Genomic DNA, 8094 nt, shown 5'->3' with positions numbered 1-8094 from the left:
ATTTTTAGAAACTTTTAAAATCCCAGTAAAAAGTAATCTAGGATTGTTTTTGTTATTCTCGATCAGTGAGGCCAAATCCGCTGAGCAAGCTTTAATGAGTGCCTTTCTATACTCACTGTCATTTTACATTTACATTTGGCACTACCTTGTCTAAGGTAGATTGAAGGGCATTTTCTAAATCGTTAGTTAATCTATCTAGCTCCGTTTGGTCTGATGGAGAGTTGGCTAAGGTTGATAGGTCTGAAAGGTTTTCAATAAATTGTGAAGCGGTCATTGGGGTTATTAAGTGGCCGTGGGACAAATTAACATTTTGCCTAAGATGTAGCTCATAAGAGATTAGGTAATGATCTGATATTACGGAGCTTTAAGGAAAAATATTAAGGTTACCGATGCTAAAATCCAGGGTCAAGACTAAATCCAGGATATGATTACAGTAATGTGTGGGTTCAGTTACGTTTTGGTAATGCCAACAGAATTAGAATAAGAATAAGATCGATGCAAATGTCTTTTTTTTAAATGAATGTTAAAATCTCCTACTATTATAACATTGTCACTGGACACTGCCAAGTCTGTGGCAAAATCACTACATTCTTTTAAGAATTCTGAGTAGGGCCCTGGAGGCCTATAAATATTAATCAGTATGAATGCATTCTTATATTGATCAGATCATCAACACCCTCCACAAGAAGAGTAAGCCACAGAAGGTCTTTGCTGTGAAGACTGGCTGTTTGCTGAGTGCTGCATCAAAGCATATTAATGGAAACTTATCTGGAAGGGACAAATGTGGTAGGAAAAGGTACACAAGCAACCAGGGTGATCACAGCCTTGAGAAGAAAAGAAGATTCAAGTACTTGGACTGAGGCTGTTGTCAGTGCATCAAGAGCCACTGCGTATAGACTTCTCCAAGAAAGGCACTGCAACTGCGGCATTCCGGGCTGGACTGTTGCTCAGTAGTTCAAAGTCCTCCATCAATCTCCTAGAGTAAAGGACGAGTGAAGAGGCACAGAATCCAAGGTGTCTGAAGGTCTGCAGTCTGTGATGGTTTGAGGTGCGGAGTCATCTGCTGGTCCACTGTGTTTTATCAAGTCCGAAGTCAACACACACTGTCCACACACCAGGAGATTTTAGAGCACTTCTGTATAGTGCTTCTATCTGCTGAAGAGGAAGATGAGAAACACCAGAACCAGCAATACAGACAGGCTGAAGGCCACTATCATAGCAATCTGTGTTTTAACAACATCTCAGCAGTGCCAGAAGCTAATGGCCTCCATCCCATACCGCAGTGATGCAGTTATTTGTAGAAAAGGAGCCACAACCTGAGTACTGAATACTGAGCACAAGTACTGAGTGCCTAAATAAACATGCTCCTCAGAAGTTGGACATTTTTGAATTGTACATTCTTTTCTGATTGATCTTATGAAGTATTCTAATAATTTGAGATACTCGATTTTCATGATCTGCAAGATATACAGATAAAAAGTAAAACCAAAAATATGAAATATGTCGCTTTACATGTAACCAATTTACCAGTTTACCATTTTTAATTAAATAATGAGAACAAAATGCACTTATATATAAGCAAGCAAGCTTATTGCTCAGTGAGTTTCAGTATTGCTCAGTGAGTTATTAAGTGCTGCATTTGAGCCTCCAGGATACAAGCAAGAGTGAGGACATTTATTTTATGATGTATCATCTGGAAATAGAGAAACACACCTGTTTATAGTGTGTGTGGGAACAACATGAGGATAAAACCACAAACTATTTTCCATTTTCAGAAAAAATGTAATTAAATTAAATCAGAAACATGCTTAGAGCATGCGCAGGTAAATAAATTAGTGCACAACAATCTTCAGTGAATTGCTGGGGATACTGAAATCCTGGTATCAGGTTATCAGGTTAACCTTTTGGCACTAGTTGCCTCTTAATTAATACAACATGTCATCAAATACACACACACACAGCTTTTAATAGCAATTAGGAAACATGATAAATAAATGTGGGTGACTAGCCTACTTTTTTTAGCTAACATTTCTTCATAGCCTCAAATCACCCACTGTATATTCTGAAACAGCATGCTTTACAATCTAAGGCTGTGTCTCAGATCAAATAACTTTTTATGATGTTTTCCAGATCGTCTAACATTGAGTTTAATAAAATTGAGTTTAATCACAACCCTGAAGGGATCTGACATGGAAAGAGTTGAATATAAGTGAATATAAGTACCTTTCCATATGGCTACTCAACAAATGTACTGTTAAGCACCACGTTAACAAGCTTACAGGCAAACTGAGGCAAAAACTCAGCCTCATGTACCAAAACTAAATGTGTTTTCCAGTACATACAAGGAGAAGGATTGTTGACTGCTACCTATTTTGTATTATGGTGATGTGATATACAGACATGCATCACCAACTACACTTAAACCTTTAGACTCTGTATATCACTCTGCCTTAAGATTCATCACTAGGGACCCCTACAGCACACATCACTGTGTACTGTATGAAAAACTTGGTCATCTCTTGGTGTATGTGGAGAAACACACTGGCACATCACAATAATAGAATTCACTACAACAAACTCTAAAGCTCAGCTTGCTGGTGTCACTCAGTCATTTTAAACTCTTAATCTCTAACCACCTACACTAAACCTGCAGCTGTTTTATTAGAATAAAGTTAATATTCTATGTCATTTTGTTCTGTTTTAGTTCATTTATTTTATTATTTTATGTATGTATCACCTCAGCTACAATGTATTTCACGCTAATATAAATAAATACAGAATACATTCACTATTGCACTGTCTGTTCCAAAATATGATTATATTTCTTACGTTCTGGTCACGTTCTGGCTTATCAGCAGCTTGATATCCTGAAGAAAGAAACTGTACCAGAACCGGATGGTTTTAGGCCTTATGCCTCTGTACGTCCTTGCACTCAGCAGCTGTGAGAACAAGCAATGGCTTGGGTGGGTGGAGTGCTTTATAATTCTTGTCTTCCTCAGACAGAGGCTGGTGTATAATATCTGGAGGTTTGTGAGCTGAACCCCATTGATGTGCTGGGTAGAAGTTACCATACTATTTATTCTTATAGTGTAGCAGCAACATTAAATCTGATGGATTCAAGTTTAGCTGAATATTTCTGGTAAGTTTCACTTTTCTTTCAAAGATTATTTCCATTACTGTTCATTTGGAGTAGTGTTGTTCTTTCAACAACAAACAGCAAAAAGTTGATTTTACTGCTACTGCTAGAAACTTCCCAGCACTCCTTATCAAAAGCCGGAGGAATTTTATCTCTTGTCTCACCTGATGGTCTCATCTGTGTTTGGCTAGTTAAAATGTGAAATGTAAGAGTTGGATGGCTAAACCACAGTATTTGTTGAGGTGGAACATCTCAGAGATGCAACACAATGAGTGACAAATAGAAATGTCTGTGGAAAAAAACTAATTTATTTGTATAGAGCTTTTTACAACTGGCATGGTCACAAAGCAGCCTTACAGGAATCAGTAATAGGAGATCAGCAAAACATAGAAAACAAAAACCCCCAATGAGCAAACTCCCTCAGAGCTGGATGAAGAGTTATATGGGGTATTCCATGTAATTCAATGGTTAGTACTTATCAAACATTGTAAACGTTGAAAACAGTTAGTTAATATGAAGTATAAATATATATATATATATATATTATGAATGTTCACTGATTCTTGTCAGCCACTGCCTTTTAACCAAAACCAATTTAACTAACTGCTCTATTCGGCTTAGAGCAAAAGTAAGTGGGTGAGACGCTTACTTCACACACAGGAAACCTCAACAGCCTGAAGAATGATCGGACGCAATGGGGAAATACACCAAAACCTCAAACACCTCACATTTCACAACTTTCTGAGTGGTAGATTAAGGTCAATGCTGTGTGCGGCACTGTATGAACTGACAAGTGCCACACACAATTTTCAGTATATATAAAATGGAGCTTGATTTGACGTTCACATAATCTTTGCAGTGCAAAACCAAACTCAGTAGTTGCAAGGATGGTAGTTATAACTTCAAGTGCTAGTGTGTTTATTTGGTATTTTAAAGGTTGAGGATAACTCATGTATGTAACAAGTTTAACCAGCAGTAAGAATTAAAACATACTCATATAATTGTGCAAATCTATAGAATGACAGATATAGGACATTGCTGTTCCTAATATCACATAAACTGCAGACCAACAAAAATAAGGCCAAGCGCAAGATGTATGTGTGAACACTAAACAACATTGCACTATTCCAAATAATTTTGCATAACAGAGTTTCAAAAGATCTGACAAAAGTAATAATAAATACAAATGCTACAAAAATTAACAAATGAAAATCCAACTTTAATTTTGAACCATGCTTCAACAGAATTATTTAAAAAAGTAAACTCATTAAACAGGCCTGGACAAAAATGATGGTACCCCTGAAAATAATGTGACCAAAGGGACATGTTTAAATCAAGGTGTGTCCACTAATTAGCATCACAGGTGTCTACAATCTTGTAATCAGTCAGTGGATCTATATATAGGGCTACAGGTAGTCACTGTGCTGTTTGGTGACATGGTGTGTACCACACTCAACATGGACCAGAGGAAGCGAAGGAAAGAGTTGTCTCTGGAGATTAGAAAGAAAATTATAGATAAGCATGTGTGTAGGTTGTAAATAAATGAAAATGGTCATCTGTTGAATTTTCAGCATTAAGATGTCACATTTACTGAAATCAAAAACATCTTAACAGGCCACATTACATGTTCACATAGTACCCCTTCTTTGATATCACCTACGCAGTTCTTACATCCATTGGACTTGTGGGTTTTTGGAGAGTTTCTGCTTGAATTTCATCGTAGGATGTCAGAATCCCCCCCCACCCCCCCTTGAGGTCAAGGGAAGGAAGGTGACCACACAATGAGTTTCTCTCCTTTTATGTCCATAGCAGGTAAAGATGTCAGACACTAATGTTGGACGAGAAGGCCTGGCTCTCAATTTACATTCTAGTTCATTCCGAAGGTGTTCGATGGGGTTGAGATCAGGGCTCTGTGCGGGCTGTTCTTCCACACCAAACTCACCCAACCATGGATTTATGGACCTTGCTTTGTGCACTGGGCCACAGTTATACTGGAACTGGAAAGGGCCTTCCCTAAATGTTTGCTGAAGCATTTCTATTTTCACTAGAACCAAGGGACCTAGGCCAACCTCTGAAAGACAACTCCGTAGCCTTTTCCCTCCTTTACCAACTTTAAAGTCTGCACAACGCAGTCAACGTTAAGACAGGTAACGTCCTCTTGGCATTCGCCAAACACAGACCTGTCCATCAGACTGCCAGATAACGCAGCCTGATTCATCACTCCACAGAACACGTTTCCACTGCTCCAGTGTCCAGTGGTGGTGTGCTTTACACCACTCCATCCGAAGGTTGGCAATATGTTTGGTGATGTAAGGTTTGCATGCAGCTGGTCGGCCACTGAAACCCATGCCATAAAGCTCTCAGCGCACTGTTTTTGTACTGTTACTGTTAATGTCAGAGGAGGCTTGGTTGAGTTTAGTTGCTGTGGATCCTAAAAGCTTCCATTGTTTAATAATACCAGTCATATTTGATTGTGGAATATCTAGGAGGGAAGAAATTTCATATATATTGTAGGTGACTGTGTGTGTGTGTGTGTCCCTGGTGAACCGTGTAATTAAATTAGGATAAATGAGGGAAGAAAAAGATGGAATCTAATTTTGTCAGGTCCTCTGTACACAACAGTGTTGAATTTTCCATGACAACTGTTTTAATGGTGCTTTTTTTTAATGCCTTAGCTTATCAGCTCCTACCATGAGGAAACTGTGTTCCCAGGCCTCTCTCAAACACACCACGCACGCACACACAGAAATAGGCTTCGCAGGCTGACTGTGACTCTCCCTGCTTATCTCTATGCTCTTCAGTTAGCACAATTTTGTACAAAAAACAATGGTGGCATCGCTGTGAATAATTTATTGAAATGTTGTTTAACAGTACCTTCACCAGTTTCCAATGTTTTCGTGAAAAGAAACGTTCACCTGTGGTTGGAATACAAATGGAATATTATATATTTTAGAAACATTTTAAACCAAAACTACAACGGAACAATAACTGAAATGCAAAAACGTGTCTTACAATACACAATCAAATGGTTAATAGTTATTGGAATAGCAAAAAAACTAAATTACTTTTAAATTTTAAACCTGTGGAAAGAAAGAAACAGCATAAAAAGGGAGCTGCCTCATCAAAACATCCAGACAAAAAACATGCTGGAAGATGGAAAAAATGGAACATTTATTGTGTTTAGGTAAATACGTAAGTTTATGACAGTGAAAAAAAAAATATATATATATATAAATCACGACAAAAATCATGCTAAATATAGGAAATTTTAGGTAACCTCTTATCACCTCTTATCTCTCAGTCTTAACAAAACCATCCTAATTATATCACTTTTCTTTAGTTACATTACATGTAATATCTGTAATAAGGGTTTGTAATGATTCTGACAATATATTAAATCTCCTTATGCCAATAATACTCAATATTCTACCAGTCATAGCTGACCAGAAAGAAGCATGCTGCTGTGTGTCTGAAAAACAGTCAGAATATAAAATGTTTGACTACTAAGGGTTCACTGACCCTTGGTATGTTTACACTGGATGTGTTCCCTACTTTACAGAGTAGGGACTTTCTCATGAACTGAAAAAAATCTGTGAGCTTTTGTGCCCATTTTGTTTTTGCCTGTGTTATTAAGTGGCACAAAATGAGCAGAGTGTATCACTACATTAAAAGAAAAAGTGTGTAAAATCCTCAGCTTCCCAAATAATATGACATTTTGAGCTTAATAGGCTCTGCTGTCTAAACACAGTCTAACATTTCAAGAGAGAATGTTTCTGCTTATAATGTGCATTTATAAAATGTAACATGCACAAACTGTATAAAATGTATGTTGCTACCTTGTTACAATGTTACAGTATAACAAATGTTTGTGTGCTACAACCACCAGCATCACGTTTAAGAATATGCCACACACATTGGAAACAACCAGAGCGAAGGGAAGGGACCAAGCCAACAACAGAAATGAAGTTCCACTTTACAGCATCATCACAAGAATGGAGGAGCCACGTGAAACAGTGCCGAAGGAAAAAAAGAAAACATCTATACAATGAGTAGGCACCCGCCTACTAACCTCACGTGTCTATACACAGATTACCTAAATGGCAGATATGAAAGAGGCACCTCATCCCTACCCTTTGCACTTCTCAGATGAATTAAGGCTTGGATATGTAAGTGCAAAGAGGCGCTCATAAACAAACAACCATGCAGAAACAGACAAGATTATTAGCAAAGATAAAATCATATGAACTACAGCATATGGACTATAGCCAAGGAACCAAAGACACACAGTGTAGGCCCAAGGACATTTGACTCTGCTCTCTCTTTTTGTGAGCTCTAGCCATCATCTTGATAGTATCAGCAGGTTTTACAGTCACAGCTACACCCTCCATGGGCATGTAACTGAAGACAGTTAAAGACAGTAGACAATGAAATAGCTTACCTTTTTGCACAAAGGCATTTTGCTTAAATTTGCTTACATTTGACCAATGGTATTCAATTCTGACATTGACCATTTGACCATTAAATCATTTTTTCAATATTCTAAAACGTTCTGTTTATTTCTAAGATATATATATATATAATATATTCTCTATCACTGTGTTCCTAGTCAAAATAAAGATGTGACCCGAGGTTACCTGTTGCATGTTTTCCAGCTTGTTTGGCTGATAGAGACAAAGACAAGACAGATCTGATAATACAACTGGCCCACTCAGCCAATCGCACAAAGAGCTGGTCTCCTTTATTTCCTCAATTAATGTCAAGATAATTCATTTTGAGTAAACTCTGCACTCCAGAATGACTCTCTGGCTTGTCTTTCTCTGATCTGTTGGTGGCTGACCATCTGCATGGTTACACAAACCAGACACAGGAAGAGACAGGCGCCATTAGTTTTAATTTGTTTCTTTTTCAAAACCTGCAAGTACGCCTTTCAGTAATGCACTAAAACTGACAGACTGAAG

The sequence above is a fragment of the Salminus brasiliensis genome, chromosome 21 (assembly GCF_030463535.1).
Source record: "Salminus brasiliensis chromosome 21, fSalBra1.hap2, whole genome shotgun sequence".
Classification (NCBI taxonomy): Eukaryota; Metazoa; Chordata; class Actinopteri; order Characiformes; family Bryconidae; genus Salminus; species Salminus brasiliensis.
The sequence above is the reverse complement of the archived record's forward strand: the minus strand, read 5'-3'. Positions refer to the sequence as shown.